General features: G+C 41.6%; 1 protein-coding gene and 2 long non-coding RNA genes across 3 annotated transcripts in view; 2 read left to right on the top strand and 1 right to left on the bottom strand.

The window, feature by feature from the left end:
- The window catches only part of LOC146650439 (uncharacterized), a 153,374-nt gene that overhangs the window by 40,122 nt on the left and 92,781 nt on the right, over positions 1 to 20,471 (bottom strand). The gene's annotated exons all lie outside the window — the stretch shown is intronic.
- LOC146650440 (uncharacterized) lies at positions 5,896 to 7,074 on the top strand. The gene is made up of 3 exons (XR_014908010.1): positions 5,896 to 6,021; positions 6,227 to 6,888; positions 7,005 to 7,074. It is a non-coding gene; the product is annotated as an uncharacterized LOC146650440 (long non-coding RNA).
- LOC146650428 (uncharacterized) overlaps positions 8,701 to 20,471 on the top strand; it is a 387,448-nt gene continuing 375,677 nt past the window's right edge. Inside the window, exons 1-3 of the long non-coding RNA XR_014908013.1 lie at positions 8,701 to 9,079; positions 9,166 to 9,283; positions 9,411 to 9,438. This is a non-coding gene — a long non-coding RNA (uncharacterized LOC146650428). The remainder of the gene's footprint in view (positions 9,080 to 9,165; positions 9,284 to 9,410; positions 9,439 to 20,471) is intronic.

The raw sequence follows: 20,471 nt of genomic DNA, 5'->3' as shown, positions 1-20,471 counted from the left end.
CAGTACCTGATAGCATCGTGATTATCAGCAGCTACCACGGCTGCATCAGAGCCACATCCATCAACAACTGCCATTATAGAGACTGAAAATGTGACGTCAGTCCAGGGTAAAAGCGCAAAGGATTCTGGGAACGAGTGGCAAGCGGTACTAGTGCAAGCAGGCTTTCACATGAAAACAGTCACACAGCGATAAAAAGACACACAAAGAATGGCAAGAAGCTGTTGTATTATTAAGTGCAATAGTCGCATGACAGCCACAGGAAGCCGACGGGTAAAGAGATCGGTTTTTATCGGATTGCGTCGTGGAAGAGAAATTGTTTAATCCATGTTTCCGAAGTAACAAAGAGCTGACAGATGGCCTGGTTTACATCTGTAATGCCAAAAAAATCCACCAGAAGGCGCTGTGAATGTAAACGGTTGGCTCTTCTTATACCTCTCCCAAACAGGAAGTCAGAAACAAAAAAAAACATCCAACATATTTTCAGTGTTTTTGATTAAACTAAGATAAGAAGATATAATTTTGATATATGATAGTGTTAGAGGACTTACTAAACAGATGTATGTCACTTGACAGCATTAAAAAAGTGAAATTAAATATTTAATTTTTTTTTTTAAAAAGTGGTCAGCCGAACAGTTGATTTGTCCCTTCATGGTGCTAATGCTAACATAACCTAAATGTTATTAATGTTGATTATTTGCTATAAAATCATTGTTTATCCATTGCTGTTGATAAATCAAATTAAGTGTTAATTTGATTAACATGATCCAGCTCTCCAAGACCACAGAATAAATGCTACACCCTAAGACCCCAATGACCAAAACCACAAGCAGATGTGCTTGATTTGCACTGTTTTTTTCTCTTTTTTTAAAAAAACAAAAATGATTTTGCACAGTAGAATTCAATCAGAAGTGGCCTGAATGTGAGTATTTTGTGCTGTAGCACATTTTTCACATTTGCAGATGAAAAAACTATGTATTTTGTTGTTTGATATTATACTGTCCTTTGATGGAATGAAAACAGCAATGTTCACTGGCATGCTGCTAGAAATAAACTGTATCCAATGCCCTGGATAGGTTTTGTTATTCGTTTAATTTTAATTCGGCACTTTATTTAATTTTTTTCAACTGTATTATCTTATGTACTTGTATTTGCATGACACTGAACCGTTTGGTACAGATCAATATTTTAAAAACTACAGGGTCTATTGAAAAAAATGATTGTGGTTATTACTCACCCAACTCAATAAGGAATGCAAAAAAGAAAATTACATTGCTTTTTTTCTTGGTGAGGACCTCAAAGGGCTAAGAAACCTGGCCTTAATCACAACGTTTTAGCTAATTATAGGCCTATTTCCAAGCTGCCTTTAGTTTCCAAGGTTTTAGAGAAAATTGTTTTTAGTCAACTGAAAGATGACTAGATGATAACGGCATCCTTGAGGTTTTTCAGTCAGGTTTTAAAACCCTTCCTAGCAATGAATCTGCATTATTAAGGGTTTTTAATGACATCCTTCTGGCATGTGATTCTGGTAACCATGTTGTTCTTGTCTTGCTTGACCTAACTGCTGCTTTTGACACCGAAGACCACAATACTCTAATTCCTCAATTAAGTGATGTGGTGGGTATTGGTGGCCGTATTTAAAATACAAAATATGAGTAACTGTATTCCGTTACAGTTACCGTTTAAAAAGGTGGTATTCGGAATACAGTTACTTTGTTGAAATAAATGGATTACACTGCGGTACTTTCCTGTTTCATATTGTCGCGGGTCAGGACTGTTTGGGTTTTGTTTGACAGCTACGTTCTGTTGTTCCAAGCGGCAGTGTTACGGTTGCCATGGTTACAGGGTGATGCTCTCTCTCTGCGCGTTTCCTGGGTGAGAGAGCGCCTTTTTGTTGTTGCTGTTGTTGTTGTTGTGCTAAGCTAACAGGCAGAATGCTACAGGTATAGCTCTAAAGAATGTAGCATCATGGGCAGTGTAGTCCGTGCTGCAGGGAGAATGGACCGTCATACCCGTTATGTGTCTGTGAGCGCGAGGAGGGAGAAAAAGGAAAAGTACGAGCTGTCATCGAGCAAAAACGGGAGCTGTAAGCATGTAAATATAATAATAACCACTGCAGCCAAGAAGAGAGCCTGAAGAGCCCAGCTGTAAGTAAGCTATTAAGACTCGACTGTACACCGTGTTCGTGTTTTCCTCCGAAACAATAAATTCCGTTGGAGCAGCCTTTCAACGCCTCTCTCTGTCTCTCGCTAGCAAAGTTGACCCAGACAACAGAGTAAAGTTAGTTTTCAGCTACTAGCCCGACACGACGTATTAGCTTTACTACGGTTCAGAGCCGCGGACCTTCAGTAATAGTAATAAATCACAGCAGTAGTACATTCATGTAGTTGTAAACAGCATGATAATATGTTAAGTAATCCAAAGTATTCAGAATATGTTACTCTCATCGAGTAACGTAATGGAATACGTTACAGAATACATTTTGGGGCATGTATTCTGTAATCTGTAATGGAATACATTTTAAAACTAACCTTCCCAAAACTGTTGGTGGCACTGCACTCAATTGGTTAGGTTTATTTGTCAGAACTTTCTCTGTCAGCCTTCTCGGTTCCAAATCATCTTCTGCTCCTCTGTCATGCGGCGTCCCACAGGGTTCAATTTTACGCCATTGCTTGTTTTACTGTATTTATTGCTTCTGGGTTCCATCTTTAGAAGGCATGGGATCTCATTTCATTGTTATGCCGATGACTGCCAAATTCATTTGCCACTGAAGCAGAAGGGTGGCATCTCCATAAAATCTCTCATGACATTAAAGCTTGGTTGGCTCTAAACTTTTTAAATTTTAATGAAAAGAAAACGAGTTGTTGGTGTTTGGACCCACTGGTCCCTGTGAGTCCTCCTCTGTAGATTTGGGAATCCTGGTAGTTTATTTTAAACCTGTTGTTACTGATCTTGGTTTTAAGTTGGACATGATTTGAAATTGGAGAACCAAATCAGAGTGAAGTCTGATTGGTGAAGTCCAATTTTCATCATTTAAGGCGACTGGCAAATCTTTTCTTTCTTTCTTTCTGCTTTTATTTCTTCCCACCTGGACTACTGTAACGCACTTTATGTGGGGGTCAGTCAGTCATTGCTCTCACGTCTGCAGCTGGTTCAAAATGCTGCTGCACGACTCCTAACAGGAACTTGTAAAAGAGAGCATATAACCCCTGTGCTGGCCTCCCTGCACTGGCTGCCTGTGTCTTTTAGAGTTCATTTTAAAATTCGTGCCGTTTGTCTCTAAATGCTTTCACAGTCTTGCCCCGCTTTAGCTCTCTGAGCGTCTTCATCTCCACACACTGTGTCAGTCTCAGGTCAGCTGACCAGCTGCTCCTGGAGGTACCGAGATCCAGGAGGATTTTTTTTTCTTTCTTTTATTTGGCTTTTATTTATACCTTATGTAATTTTATTGGGGGGGTTGGATTTCACAAGGAAGTCAAACAAAATGCAGTAATTTGTAAAACATGCTGCTAAACACAGCAGTAATACAAATTATTCCACCTGCTGAAAAGTGGATCTAATGTGGGCAGACTCACACTTAGCAAATAAACCTGTGATGTGAGAATGTAATCAAACTGTTGATCAGAGGCAAAGTAATTTAAAGTTTATGATGCTATCGTCTAATGTTAGCTGACATGATGTTAGCTTGTAAACTTATGTTGTTGTCTGGGTCTCATGTCTGATCTGATGATAATAACTGTGACAACACAGAGATTAAATAAAGGACGTTGGTGGGACTTCTTATGTTAGAACTACAACTTCAGTTAAGGAGTGAGACGTAAGGTGACAAGGAGAATGAAGAGAATGAGAAAGAAGTAACTGGGAAGAGAAAATGAAAACAAAAATTTGAAATGATCAAATTTGTGTTAACAGATGATGGTGATTTTAAAAATTCAAGTAATTTAAAGGTTTTATCCTATTTGTTGTTGTTTTTTTCATATTCTTCTATTTGCAAGAGGTTATTAATAAAACAGGTTCTCTTTCTGGTTTCTCTTTTTGGACGCACTCTCTACAGCTTATCACATCCAAAATGGCGGATGTCAAGTACAAAACCTCGACAGAAACAATCAGCAAGAATTTTAGCATCAGTCCAAAATAAAACTGTCCAACTACAGAGTTTTAAAATCCAACTAAATTATGAACAGAGATCTTTTAAAAATAAGCTATTGATGAGATGACAGTGGTAACAAAAACGTACACATCCGCGCACACAGACAAAATGGCGGGAGAGCGTTTAACGGTCGACCTCATGAGTCCGTTACCGTGAACTATGGAGCGGCAGATTTGTGCTGGAACTGAGCTGCACACAGCTGATGTTAGCCAGGAAACATTACACACTGCTAACGTTACCTTCACACGGAGCTCCACACGGAGACGATCAGCGTCAGGCACAAACACCAAGTTCAGAAAAGAGGAACTTTGAGCAGGAAGGAAAGAGTCAGAGCGGCGTTTGAGGACACGTTTACAACCACGAACATCAGAATCTGTCTGTGCTGCATTCAAGTGCAAGTTGGAAACTCACTAATCTCTGTCATGTTGTCCAAAGATGATTTATTTCTGCTGGTTTTCCTGTTTGAAACACAAACATGTGTCAGCACTTTGTTGTTCTTCACCCTGCAGCATTTGAATATTTCAGGAGTAAACTGATCATAAATTCATGAAGTCATGACTGAAAGTGCAGACTGAGAGTGGATCACATGATGTTTAAGGTGTGTCATGTGACATGTTCAGTATTGTCACACATGTCTAGATTGTCCCTGATATCATAACTGCTCAAACACTGATGATTATATTTGAAGAATTATTCCTGATGGCAGCAAAGTTTGAATGGAGCTCTCTGTCTGTGCTGATTTGTCGCCCTCTGGAGGTCAAAGCACAAACTGCATGATGTCACTGTAACCACCACAGAGACAGGAAGTGTTTTTATGACTGAAACACTGAAATGATGCTAACGGCTGTCGTTAACTGATACATACGGTGGCCCTGAGAGGCCAAACGGACAGCAACTTCAGAAAACACTTGCAAAAAGAAAAATGCTGCTAAAAGGAAAACGCTGCAAAAAGAAAAGCGCTGCAAAAACACACAAAGCACAACGGAAATAGGAAAAAAGAAAACGGAAATGTTCCTGGGGAGACAATAACCCGACGGACCAGTTGCACGAACCAAAACATGCTAACCAGTGCGCTAGGACTGGGACACACTTCAAAGAAGTGGAGGAGAGGTAAATGTGTTGTAATCTCATGATTCTAATAATACTACAGATAAATAGGTGGTATTCAGAATACAGTTTTTTGTTGAAATAAATAGATTACACATCATTATTTTCCTATTTCGTATGTTAGGCTATGCCCTCTCTATTTTTTGTTAATTCCACTCTGGTGTAAACCCAAACAAAACAAGCATTAAGAGGTTCTTATGCCTGTGTCTCAGTTTCACGGCCCATGCCACCTCTACTTGCGGCAGTATAATGACATGACAAAATATTTTCAATAATTATTGTTCAAAAAATTATTTAATATGAAGGCAATAGGCAGAGTATTACAGGCATAGCGATAAAGGATGTGCCCTCATGTAGTCCGTGCTGCAGGGAGAATGGACTGCCATACACGTGAAGTTTCTGTGAGCCAGGGAGTGAGGAAAAGGAAAGTGGAAAAGTATGAGTTCTCACCTAGCAGAAAAGGGAGATGGAAGCATGTAAATATAATAATAACCACTGCAGCCAAAAACAGTGCCTGTATCTATTTTTTTCACATTTTTTTCCATGGTCAAAATTACTTTATTATAATGAATTGTCTTTATCTTTAGCTGCAGATGAAAATGAATATTTCTACGTTGGAAGAATGATTGCAGTTTCCATTGTTCATGGTGGTCCAGGGTTGTTGTTTATCTCCAAACTTCTTTATGTACCTTGTTGGAAAAGACAAGACATTCGAGGCACCAATTGATGATATACCAGATGAAGAAATCAAGAAGGCTCTACTAGAGGTAAATTTATGATGTTATGATTATGACAAACACCAATAAATGCAAATTTTTAGTTTTAGTTATCCACTTAACATAATCTTGGTAACTAACTGATGCCTGAATTGATTACGGATTGTGTAATCCAAGACTGTTACATCGCACATTAATAGACAGCATGCAAAGGATGTCACTTGTATGTGTGTGTAATATATATTTTTCTCTTTAGATAAAGAATGCAACATCTCTAAGTGAGCTCCGAGTAATCTCAGAAAAACACTCAAGCATGCTCCAGACAGCAGGATGCTTTCGATTCATGAGGACACTGGAGGATAGGAAGAAGGTAGTAGCGGATTACATTCAGTGGTACTTCATCTACCGAAAACATCTTTCCATCCAAAGGTATAGAATTCAGACTATTATGTGCCCATTTAACGAAATCTTTTCAGAAGAATAAATTGTTACTTTTTTTTATTCCTGTGAAATTTAAAGGATGGAAAAAACATATTCTAAATGCAAGACCTTTTTCAGGAGGACTTTTTTTTGTAGCAGGATGAGTGTCTTAGCTAGATAAGAATGTTGGTTACTTTCTTAACACAGTAGTTTCCGATGTGAAGTTTTGCTTTCTTGTACAAATAACATTAAACATTTTATTAAAAATTAGACTGTTTTCTAGTTTCAGAAAGGGTCTAGCAACACTCGATTTTCTAAACGCCCTGGAACAGCATCCTTCACTCTTCTTCTCATTCATGTGCTACACTGAGACCAGGCTGACAGCTGATCTTCTTGAGAACATCTTCCATGTGCAATTTGGTCCACCTGGCAGCTCTAGGCGTCAAGAGGAGACAAGAGTACTAAGCTACTGGCAAGACTATCTGCTTTCTGTAGAAGGTATTAAATTTGGTTGAAAATGTTGAAATGAGTACATTTATGTCAGCAAAGTGTAATGGCCCCTGTTTCCTGTTTATTATCATTAGAAATAACTTTTATTCTCTTTACATTTTCAGAGAGAAATGGAAGTCTGTCTCTTGAAGACATCCTTATGTTTGCAACTGGACTGAGAGAACTTCCTCCTGCAGCAATTCAGCCAAAGCCACAACTTCTTTTCCAGACCACTTCACGCTTCCAGACCACTTCACGCTTCCCTGTAGCAGATGTCTGTGCAAATACTATCAAAATCCCAGTGTTACACAGTTATGAGGACTTCCAAGAAGCCATGGATTATGGCATCCAGAACTCTCCTGGGTTTGGGCTTCCCTAAGGTCCAAGTCCTTTTGCTTTTAAGCCACATTTATGGTTTTAGCAAACATTTGAAGTTTGTGATTTTAAAATCTGAAAATTTTGTTTCTAATAATTTCTGTAAATCACATAAAGTTTAATGCATCGCAGAAAGTTCAATCAGGTTTTGGAATTTCAAAAGCATAGTATCATAGTGGGACAATTGAACAAGTTAGACATATTTCACTGTGTTAAGAAATTGCCAATGTAACAAAATAAAACATTTCTGAAGTATTCTAATGTACTGAGACACGCTAGTATAATAACACAGGGAAAAAAATCTGATAAATTCATTTAAAAGGCTTTATTTAATCAAACACTTTTGTGTTTGATTAAATTTTTTTGTAAGATGTGCAAGTTGTTCTTGGAGTTAGAAAAAGAAAAACCCACATAAATACAGGTCTCGCTGAATGCTTTTGTAAACCTTTGTTTGTAAAACAGATCTCCAAATTAATCAACGTGTTTGTTACAACACCTAATTAAAAGGAACAAGTTATTTTGTACAGTATGGTCTTTTGATTTCTTCAGGTAGAAAGCGTACACACTGAAAAGTTGACGGTAGTGAAACTATTTATATAAAAACTTTGGTACTATTTTTTTCAATACTCATTAAAGTTGGTTTGTGACAATTAGTGTCAGTGGTAATTGTACTCACATCTAGCAGATGATTTTACATTGACCTCTAAAGTCCAGTCATATTTTTGAGTGTTATATAATTTTCAACTGCAGTAGTCCAGTTGACTGGTCGAGGGAGCTCACTCTGTCTTTCCAAGTTTGTGAAATGAACCTGGAGATTGTCGTCCCCACATAGACTGTACTGAGCAGGTAGAATGTCATCAAACTGGTGCAGGATTTCTTGAGGCACTTGGAATCCACACTCTCTTCCACCATACCTCAGGTCAGTTAGAAAAATGAACAAATTCAGTCACTTCTCCAGGTACTATCTTTCAAGGTTACAGCAAAAGCGCAAAGTCAATCTTATAATTAAAAGTCAGTTCTGGAAATTGTGATTTTAAAGAATCTTAATTATGCATATATCTACATTTGTCATTTTTAGTCAAGATGTGATCCAAAGTTAAAATATGATTGTCTAACATTTTTTTTTTGGAAAAAAATATAAAAATAAAACGTAAGTGCATGAAGTCAGAGAACAGAACTAATGGCAAAACACAAGTGGCCATCCACTGTAGACGGACGGCTACGGTTTCCCGGTATTCATCCCCTGGCAGCGCCACCCACTCCTGACAGTGATACTCCACTCTATAAATCAAATCCTCCCGGAGCGCAGCGGAGGGGTTGTGAGTTGCTGGGTCCATTACTGGTTGCGTCGTACTGTCATGAACAAGCTGTGTGGAGGCAGAAGAGGACCCAAACGCAAAACTCACGGAGACAGGAACTGAACTCAAAATTACTGCTTTATAGTGATGGGACGTTCTGTATCGAGGCTTCGAAGCGTGTGTCGAGTAATGGAGGGGGCGTTTCCGCGAAGCGCGTATCGAGGCTTGCTTCATTTATGGGAGGAGCTGAAAATGATGACGTCCGAAGCCTCGCTGCCCGGCTGTACCACGTGACTGGTTCATGAAGTGGTTCGAACTTTGCCGCGAGATATGACAGCGATATAAACCCCTCAGACTTCATTCAAAATGTGGGTGTTTGATGGAGAGCTGCGGTTAGTGAGAGTTTGGAGAGAGTTTGGAGGTTTATGAGAGTGAGGAGAGAAAGTCAGGAGAGAATGGAGCCAGCTAAGAAGAGGAGGATGTCCTCCCCTGTGTGGGAACATTTTGAGCTTATATCTCCCAACAAGGTATGTAAATTTCCACAGAAGATGTATTTTCATAATACTGATGGTGCAATAAAACCTATGTTAAGCTGTCTGTACTTTTGTACAAGGTGAGGTGTTTGCTATGTGCCAGGGAGCTGGGATATAACAACAACACCTCATCCATGCTTAGGCACTACAGAGCTTTGCATGAGAATAAGGGGGACACCGATTGTGGAGCAAGACCAGGTGAGCCATCAAATGCCAGGATAATATAGCATGCTGTAATGTTACTAAATGATATAACAATATTATACAATGCAATAAGTTATGTGTGTGATATTTATATTTGTGCTTTGTCTTTGTCTTTCCTCAGAGAACAATCTCAAATAGATGAAGACCTGGTTAGCATGGTGATTGAGGACTCCCAGCCATTTAGCATTGTGGAGGACAAAGGATGTAAAAGATTTGTTAAATCATTAAATCCTAGCTATGTTCTCCCCACTAAAAGGTCATAAAAGCAGTGAAAATTTAGTTTTTACAGAATAAAATGTGAACAGGCAGGACTGACGCCTCAGTGTGTAGCTGTCCATACCTCAACGTTACAAAAGCACAACCACTGTCCACACCCCAACCACACCTCACCTCACAGTGAATGATCATTTCCATTTTAAGCATTTCCAAATGATCATTTTCCATACTGCCAGTATAAATATACACAGTATACTGCATCACTACAATATACATGTTTTACACACTCCTTTTGTTGTTGACATTTACAGGCTGTGTGCAAAAGGCCACACTCTTCAAATTCATGCCAACTAATATTTTTACGTCCAGTAGGTGTCCTACTAGAGCAAATGAAGCTTCAAGAAGCTTTGCACTGGAGTGAACCAATTGGATGAAAAGCTTCAGTGCTTCATGAAGCTTCATCTGCCCATCACTAGCTTTATTGCAGGAGTTGCAAAGAAACAGAACAAAACCGGGAATACCAACTGAAGACCAAGGGAACAGAAAGACACACAGGTTCGGGGAGGAGACATTGACGACGCAACACTGACCTGAGGGAGACATGCACATAAATACACAGAGGGTTAACGAGGGAAGTGGGAACACACGGGAAACACAGCTGACACAGATAACCATAACGAGACAGGGCAGGAGTGAACATAACATGACGCATACAGACGAGAGATTATCAAAGTAAAACAGGAAGTACACAGAGGTTCAGACAGGAGGAGAGAGAGCACAGGGAGAACACAGACATAACGGGCTGGGGAAAACATGGAATAAACACAAGGAGAGACGAGGGCTCACAAATACACAGAGGGGCACACAAGGGTGAGAGTCACAAGGGGAAAACACTTAGGGAACAACATAACAGGGCAACCCAGGAAACATGGCCTAAATAAGGAACAAAATACAAAAATACATGAAACTAAGAATACTGGGCCAACATGGCCCAGGACCATGACAACCTCAGATTGTTTCATTTTATTTTTTCCCCCATCGCCTTGTTTGTATCTTTTCAGCTCAACTGAATTTAGTTGTGTTTTCACTGACATACTGCATTAGTATTACTATTAATATAACTATTACTGATCTGAAATCACACAAAGAACCTAAAATCCTAGCAGCATCTTTTACTGTAAAGAAACACAGACATGTTGAGTAAATGTTTATAACTTGAAATGCAAATATAAATTATAGATTTTGTAAACATAAACAACTATTTATCTAAAAATGCAGCCAATACACCTGCTGTTTTTTTCCATTTTCTACAACCATTTAAAATATTACTAAAACTAAAATGAGAGAACAATCAGGTGTCGCAATAAGATGCTCCACAAATGATGTGTGCCAGTGTGGTAAGACTCGACTTAAGCGGTCAAAGAAGTGCAGGAGACTGATGCTGTCCAGTGTAGCAAGTGATTTATTCACCATTCTGTGGCCCAACAATATTTACAAAGAAACAAATAAGAAACTCAACTCTATAATTAACTCAATTCAAATAAACATAACTGAACTTAAATCAACGGAAATTAAGGTCAAACTGCACACAGCTACGCTGACCTGAACCTTTCTCTCTCGAAACACCTGAGTTCTTCTGCTTAAATAGTCCACTTAATCAAACAATTTCTCCTCTGGAGTATTCCATTCAGTAGGTAGGTAAGATGAACATGATTATATTCAATCCTCTACTACTCCTCTTGACTGGCAACATAAACTCTGTGGTGTAATCAATACATATCACAACAGTAAATCTATTTCTTTATAAACCCTCTAAAATCAACTTTATTAAATTATAAGAATTCTTCCCCTTCTGCACTTGGTCTCTTCCTGTGACCTCAGATGAACCCAGAAGGTATAAAGCAGGAAGTAAAACTACATTTCCTCCTTTTGCTTCTGGAAGACAGGTAGGTAAGGTAAGTTCTAAACAATACCAATTAACAGTTGAAATAAAGAACATGTTAACTTAACAAATGTGTATGAATTGATTTAAACCAAGATGTTATATTATATAATCTGTAAAAGTGCAGAACATAAACAAACCCGGGATAGTAGATGTTTGCCTGTTGCAGATTACATGTGAAATATGGTTAAATCAAAACAAGAATGTTAACTAAGAATGTAGACAAATGGTCTTCTCACCCACTTTGTCACAGTCAGTAAAAAACAAGTTTGTCCACCAAAAGACAGAAGAGCACAGGGAGAAACCTGCAGGCCTGACAACAGCAGGCGTATCACTCCGCTGGTTTTCTACTTAGTGACAGTGTTTACAAATGTGCCTTTAGTGCCCTCACTGACACACAAAACAACGACTACACAACAGAACAGCTACACAAGACAATACAACACACTAAGTAAACACTCCACACTAAACGTCACAAATCTCCCACATCTAAACTATCTCTCTCTCTCTCTCTCTCTCTCACTCTCACTCTCACTGTCTCGCTGTCGTTACCGTCACTCCCAAAACTTTTCCCTCTTCCTAAACAAGCAAATGTTGACTTTTTTTAATTGGTCGACATGGTGCATTTTTCCACCGATAGGAAACGTGGATTTTTTCCTTTTTTTCCTGTTTTCGAGCTTAAAACACACACAAACGTGATGACAGTGTTTAGAACAAAGCGTGGCTGATATATATGATCATAACTCTGGATTTACTGGCCTGTAATTAAAATGTAAAAACTTTGAAGTCCGAACTTTCAATGTGGCTGAAACAGACTCAGCGTTGCTGCAGCTTGTTGCTGTGTCAGCTCACATCAGTCATGTGATCTGGAGGTGCAGCGTGTCCGTGGACCACAGAGGGTTAATAACACTCACCGTCCTTCCATTTCCACAGTGTAACATCCACCCAGCTGTGTAAAATCAGAAATTCCCATGGTGTTGTTCAAAATGTGCTCTGGCACGATCATAAGCATCGCTTGCTGCTGAAAACAAGAAAAAAGCCGTCCTGCTATGGGCTGAACCATTTGTTACTGATAGAGGGGGGACACTATGCAATATATTCAGTTTTAGCATTTATATTCACTGCTGACTGTAACTACGCTCAAACTGTTAATGCTATCTTATTTTAATAAACAACACTGTCAAATGCAAAACTGGGGTGGCACTTGGGGTGGCAAGGGATCTTTTTTAGGGTGGCACTTGCCACCCCATGCCACCCTTCTAGATCCGCCCCTGGTGGGCATAGACCCACCAAAGCAACACTCAGCTCACCTCATTCCAGGCGCTTGTCTGCTGGAGACCATGAGCCTTGTTAGTCACACATCAGCACCGTGGTAGGAAACAGCCTCCATCATTTCATTAGATCTAGTGCACATGCGCCAACCAGCGTGCAGCCTGTTACAGTCGCTCCTGCTTTTCTCTTACTTTAGCTCTTTTTTCTTACGTATTCTTTTTTTTTTCTGACTTGTATTTTCCTCCGTTTTCTATCTCTTACTCAATCATGTGGATTGAGAGAGTTTTTGTTCTTCTGGTGGCCGTGGAACTGTTACTTTTATCAAGGAACGGGACCGCGGCACATCTCCTACACTCACGGACTGTTTACTCCAGAGATCAGCTGATCGCCCTGATGCCGGCCGGCTCGCTGGCCAGGCCCTGCCAACATAACAATCAAAGAAAGGATTTGTTGCCCGGACACTGAACTGTGTGCTGTTGGACTCAGGCCGTATTATTTACCCAGGGAATTCTCTCACGTCATCGTAGTGGCTGTTTATGTTCCTCCCTCTGCAAACCCCTCTGCATGTGACACTATCCACTCTGCCATAGCTCGGTTACAGACTCAGCACCCGAGTGCCTTTATTGTGATCTCGGGTGACTTCAACCATGTATCACTGGACAATACACTACCAACATTCAAACAATATGTGGACTGTCCCACCAGGGGAGAGAAAACTTTAGACTTACTGTATGCTAACGTCAAGGATGCATACAGCTCCTCCTCCCTCCCCCCACTTGGTAGGTCAGATCATAACCTGATTCACCTCACCCCCCGCTATGTGCCAATTGTGAGGAGGGAACCTGTGACCACCAGGACTGTCAGGAGGTGGTCAGAGGAGGCAATAGCGGAACTACAGGGCTGTTTCGAGGTGACCGACTGGGAAACACTCTGTGAGCCTCACGCCGAGGAAATCAATGGGCTTACTGAGTGTATCACAGGCTACATAACTTTCTGCACCGACTCCATTGTTCCAGCTCAGACTGTTCATTGTTACCCAAATAACAAGCCGTGGGTGACTAAGGACATCAAAGCCCTCCTCAACAACAAGAAGAGGGCTTTCAGAGGGGGCAACAAAGAGGAGGTGAGGAAGGTCCAGGTGTTACTAAAGGACAAGATCAGAGAGGCTAAGGACAATTACAGGAGGAAGCTGGAGTGGAAACTCCAGCAGAACAGCATGAGAGAGGTGTGGAGGGGCATGAAGACCATCACTGGATTCAGGCCAACCAACAGCAGGGGAGCTGAGGGAGGTGAGAATAGAGCCAATGAGTTGAATCTGTTTTTCAATAGGGCTTTGGAGTTGACGTCATGCCGCAATGCATTGTGGGAGCGCAGCTCCATTTTCGGGGTCTACGAATCAAAACAAACACACTGTGTTGGAACGACGACGACAAGAAACATGCTTAAAAGCAGCTCAAAAGAAAACGGACGGTATAGAGACCGATTGCGTCCAGAGGCGAAGCAGCGGTACTTGAAAAAAAATAGAGTGCATCGCAAATCTGGACCCATTTGAAATACGGCAGTGGAGTAAAGACCCAGACGACTTACCACCACTGTCCTACCCCGATATCTTCACGTATCTTGTTTGTGGAGTAAGCGCTTACACAGCGAACCAGTTTCGTAATTACAAGTCACTGGAGGCGCACATCCAATTTACAAATGGCTGGGTGTAAGATTTGGCTACTTTCAAGCCGCCAAACTCTTGAGTACGTCGTCATTCATACCAAGGCAAGTCAGCTGGAGTGCATCGAGTGAAATAGCCATTTTCCACCCCCCACCATAATTAATGTTATACATTTATCATTGAACTGCTAAAATATTGTTATCATATTATATGCCCATAATTGTAAAGTAGATGCAAATTAACACATTAATAATCGGGCAAATTATTAACGCCAATTTGTGTCCTTCCTGTCTCATTTCATTTATTGTCTTTACATCAACCAATCAAGTCACTCCATTCGATGTTTGATCGCAATTTCTATAACTTCCGAGACCACCAACGATGATATTATTCAGCTATAAAGTGTGATGTGAACATATTTAGAACTTACCGGAATGAAAATGTCTTGAGCACACCAACTGATATCTGGAGACGTAACAGAACTTGATATCAGCTCGTCTCACGGCTTCTATCCAGGCTAGACGCCTTCGTTTGGTAATATCCGATACATGAGCTCCTTCATGTTGCTTCCAGGTTGGGAAAGCATAAAAAGACAATCCAAACTTATTCCCGTGCCGGTCGTAAGATCGAACATTGCAGCCGACCACACAGCAAGTACGAACCATGGCTATGCTTTCGCTCCTTACTTAGACCCCAAAAATGGCGGATTGGGCCAAAATCCTTTCCACGCCCACCCCCGTGACATCACGCTCCAAAGCCCTATAGATTCGACACCACAGTGTCTGCTCCCACCCCCACAACCTCACCTGTAGTCAGCCTGGAATCCAGAGCCACACCACTGTGCCAGCCTCTCTCTTCACATGGCGCTGTTGCCCCCTGTGAGATTCCTGACACCCCTCCCCCACCCATCACCTTCACTCAATACCAGGTTGAGATGCAAATGAGGAGACTTCACTCAGGCAAGTCTGCTGGACCAGACGGAGTGAGTCCCCTCGTCCTCAAGACCTGTGTCCCCTAGCTGTGTGGAGTCTTTCATAAACTGTTTATGCTGAGTCTGAGTCTGCAGAGGGTCCCGGTGATGTGGAAGACATCATGCCTCGTCCCTGTACCAAAGACGCCACGTCCCAGTGGCCCCCAGGATTACAGGCCCGTGGCACTGACCTCCCACATCATGAAGACCCTGGAAAGGCTCATCCTGGACCAGCTGCGACCCATAGTAAGACCACATCTGGATCCCCTTCAGTTCGCTTATCAGCCTCGCCTCGGAACTGAGGACGCCATCATCTACCTGCTCAATCGTGTCTACACCCATCTGGACCAGCCGGCGAGCACTGTGAGGGTCATGTTTTTTGACTTTTCCAGTGCTTTCAACACCATCAGGCCGACCCTCCTGGGTGATAAGTTAGCAGCGATGCAGGTGGATGCTTCTCTGGTGTCCTGGATTGTTGATTACCTGACAGGAAGACCACAATATGTACGTCTCCCACAGTGTGTGTCTGACAAGGTGATTAGCAACACAGGGGCACCACAGGGGACTGTCCTCTCCCCCTTCCTCTTCACCCTCTACACCACAGACTTCAGCCACTGCACAGAGACCTGCCATCTTCAGAAGTTTTCTGATGACTCTGCGGTGGTTGGATGCATCAGCAGGGATGATGAGACAGAGTACCGGGCTGTGGTCGACTCCTTTGTCACGTGGTGTGAGCAGAATCATCTGCAGCTCAACGTGGCAAAGACCAAGGAACTGATCGTGGACTTCAGGAAGACCAGGAAACACTTGACCCCTGTTTCAATCCAGGGGGACAGTGTTGACATTGTGGAGGACTATAAATACCTTGGAGTACACATTGACAATAAACTGGACTGGGCTAAAAACACCACAGCACTTTACAGGAAGGGCCAGAGTCGTCTCTATTTTTTGAGGCGACTGAGGTCCTTCAACATCTGCCAGAAAATGCTGAGGATTTTCTATGAGTCTGTTGTGGCCAGTGCGATCCTCTATGCTGTTGCATGCTGGGGGAGCAGGCTGAGGGTCGCAGATGCCAACAGACTTAATAAACTAATCCGTAAGGCCAGCAATGTTGTGGGGATGGAGCTGGACTCCCTCAAGGTGGTGTCAGAGAGGCGGATGCTGTCCAAGATAAAGACAATGTTGGATAACACCTCCCACCCACTCCATGACATGCTGGTCAGTCACAGGAGCACGTTCAGTGAGAGACTGAGATTACCCATGATGCACCACTGAACGACACAGGAAATCTTTCCTGCCTGTGGCCATCTCCCTGTACAACGCATCCACTTAACACACTGTTTACTGCTACAGCTACACATGTTTCTTTTCCAAATATTTATTTATGAGTGACTTATGTATGTATGTATGTATATATATGTATATATTGTACTATTCTTAGTTAGTGTATTGTCTTAATGTTGGTTTAAAATGGAGCACTGTAACAAAAATTAATTTCCCCCAGGGATCAATAAAGTATTCTGATTCTGATTCTGATTCAGATCTGAATTTGGACTGTTTCCCTCTGGATCAACCACGTCTGTCAAATCTATTGATCCAACACAAACAAACACATTGGCTCACAGTCAGACTGGCTTTGTATGGATGGTGTAACAGGGGGCTGGGAAAGGATGCTGAAAGCTGAATATAACACAGAACAATAACAGGACATATAATAATGTAGCAACATGATCTTCAACAGGCACACTTCTGTTATTCATGATCACAAACACAAAGAACTTGTGCAGCCCTGATATCAGCCCTGATATATGAGTGTGTTTGCCCAAAGACTGAAACAGCATCAACATGACAGCTGTAAGAAATCTTCTCTCAGCCTTGTTTGGCAGAAGATCCCTGCAACAAAGATTGTAGCTGAAAGATGACGTGTGTAAAGTTTGCTCTGTGGGAGGGTTGAGGCTGTTTTTAGACCTTTGATAGTTTCCAATCCAGTTCTGACAGACAGGAATAAAAACAACATCATTAAGATCAGATCATGGAGCTGTTTGCTGCCTTGTTTCTATCTTCACATTACAAGATTTTACTACAATAAAGATGCTGACATGTATCTGTAGCAACAACATCATTGAATCTGTAACAACTGGAGCCAAACCAGTGGCTCTGCTGGGATCACTGGTGAGCCAACACTTCCTTGTTGATGCAGATTTCAGGGCTTCCTTTTGCTCCTCCGTTATAACTGTTCTCTCTTCTCAACACATGATGACACAAAGGAATCAGCAGTGACAAAGATGATGCTGAAGAGAAGCACACACTTCACACATATAACAGACCAGTGCAGTTACACACACCTCTGCTCGACATCAGGCCTCAAACAAAGACACAAAACACTAACTTGACTCTAAACAGAAGAAACGAGCAGCTGTTTCTGTTCTGTGCTTATTTATATTTGACACACATGCTTCTCTTTGTGCAAACACACATCGCACTATAAGGGTAACCTCGCACACAATGATTGGACAGCACAGTGATGATGCTGGGAGATCCTATACGCAGCAACACAGAAACACTGAGAACTTTAAACAATGATGGAAAGTGTTATAAATGACTTGTTGGCCTCTGATCTGTCACAAACAGCTGAAACGTGTCTCTCATGAGTCACATGAAGGTTTTTGACAGAAAGGACAAAAAGTAGCTGCAGTCAGTTTGTGTCATTTTTATATTTATTCATCTGGGAGAAAAATCTGAGGGACATTAAAATGTGTTTTCAACAGAGACAAGAACATGAATATAACAGAACAGGTAAATGAACATGTTTCAAGTAAACAGCTGGACTGATCAGGTCCAAACACAGAGTGATAAACTTGTCAAACAGCTGTCATATCTTTATATAGAAGCTCTTTATAAATGCTGCTCACTGCAGTCTGTTTACTAATAATGTCAAAGTGTTAGAAACACAGAAACATCAGAATGGTCTTTGTTCACAGAAACCTGTCTGGGATCCTTTGTTGTTCTTTTGATGCAGAGTTACATTATAAATATAAAGAGTTATTTCAGAGTCTCATCAGTTTTCCTGCATGTCTTTATTTAACACATCAGCAGGGCTGAAGCTCTCATGTTAAACACACACTGATCTATGGACACGTTCATGTGTTTCTAACAGAACCAGGCTGTTATCAGCCTGCACTAACATTATGTCACACACACTGAATGTAACAGTGACAGTTTACATCATCACACAATCAGCTGTGATTGTTTCACTGTCATCAAACGAGTCAACAGGAAGTAGAATCAATAGAAACCAATCATTTACTGACAGCATGTCTGATGGAAATAAGTGCAGATTATGTATGAAGTCTAACTGCACACAGTAACTGTGTTACAATAAGGACTTAACAGCGCCCTCTGCTGGAGTGTTTCAGTACTGCGTTAACTAGAATACACCACCTCCTCCTCACACCACCTGCTACAGCTCTACTCTTCTATGACTACAGTCATCCACAGCACTGATGTGAGGTCACATGGTTCATATGTAAGGAGCACAGCTGACCTCAGGTCAGTTTAATGACTGTGAGCAGCAGCTGTGTTATTGTCACTGTGACAGGGAGACACTCTCAGACACAGCGCTCATGTCAGCTTGTTCTCATGCAGGAGGATCAGGAGCTCCATGTTTGTCTTTCTGTTTGAATCATGATGTGTTTGTGCCATCAGAGTCTGTCATGAGTACTCAGGGTTTCACAGCAGCTCTTCTGGATGCTGACGAGGACTCCAACCTCATGTTTCACCTCTCTGAGCTTCTGATGTCTGTGAACACTCGTGTTTCTTCTCTGGGCTCATCTGGACAAAAACACCTTTCTGTGTTTGGCTGCAGCCTCATTCTGACTGACAGGAAGTGTGTTATCCATGAGCTGCACTTCTGTGAGGAAGTTTCCTGCTGTGTTTCCTGTCTGTGGACAAACACGAGTGTTCCAGCTGAGGACGTGGTTCCTTCCACCTGTCCATACAGGACATCACGCTGTCTGCAGCTCTGTAAATGCAGCTCCAGGTCCTTCCACGTGCTGCTCTGTATTTGTGCAGTTTGTAGTGTGTCCTGGGAAACGTAGCACACATGGTGTTCTTCTGCTGTTTCCTCCTTTCACTGAGTGTGAAACACTGACGCTGTGCTGTTGTTCACAGAGGGGAGCTGATTCTAGCTGCAGCTGGACTCTGTCATCTAACTGAATGTGTTGGTGCTGATCACGGGGCTCTGAGGGGGGAGCAGCAGGAGGACTCTGGATGCTGACGTCAGTGTATCTGTGGAAGCTCCCACAGCGTGTCTGTCATTCAATATTGTGCTGTATATTGTATCTATGCAAAGATGAACAGACTGTGTGTTCACTGGTCTCTGTGCTGCAGCTCTGATGTCATCATCACTCCCTCCTCCACCCTCAGCAGTCCCAGCATGCTGCTGTGGTGCACCCCACCCTCACTCTACACCTGAGCCACAGACCACACCCTCCACCTCAATATACACCACAGTTTTCTCTGCTGTGGAAATGAGATCAGGAGGAAATCATCATTATTATTATTTAATAAACGCTCACATTAATGTGGGCTTATTTGTTTCATATTAGAAACATTAGTTGAGTGTTTTTAGTATAAAATGGTCAAAGTCCCTCTTTTTGCTCCTCCCCTCACCTGTGGATGGGCGGTGCTGTTACCGTGGTGACAGCTTGGATGTGTTTCAGTCCTGCCTGGTTATCACTGCAGGAATCTTTCACATTTATTACAGGTAATAACTCTGATTTTTCTGTGTATTATGAACCAAATGTATCCTGATACACACAGAGATGGATGAGCAGAGGTTTTTTTTGCAGTTTATGTAGTTACTATGGACTTAATGCATACATATTATTAAAATTAGGGCTATAACAGTTGTATAGCAACTTGAAATGCTCCCACAAATGGCTCCACAGCATGTAAAAATATAACAAAAGCTCTGGCGGACTTGGTTCTGTGGTCAGTCTTAAAGGGTGAAGTTAAACTCTGTAATCTTCACTGTGTCACAGAGTTCAGTGAGTCCCGTTATTCACAGTATCAATCAGATCATCAGAGAACAGCTGATCAGCAATCAGTGGTGCCAACA

The sequence above is a fragment of the Rhamphochromis longiceps genome, linkage group LG16 (genome assembly GCF_057381845.1).
Source record: "Rhamphochromis longiceps isolate RC_006_pf linkage group LG16, R_longiceps_female_GT1.1, whole genome shotgun sequence".
Classification (NCBI taxonomy): Eukaryota; Metazoa; Chordata; class Actinopteri; order Cichliformes; family Cichlidae; genus Rhamphochromis; species Rhamphochromis longiceps.
The sequence above is the reverse complement of the archived record's forward strand: the minus strand, read 5'-3'. Positions and strand labels throughout refer to the sequence as shown.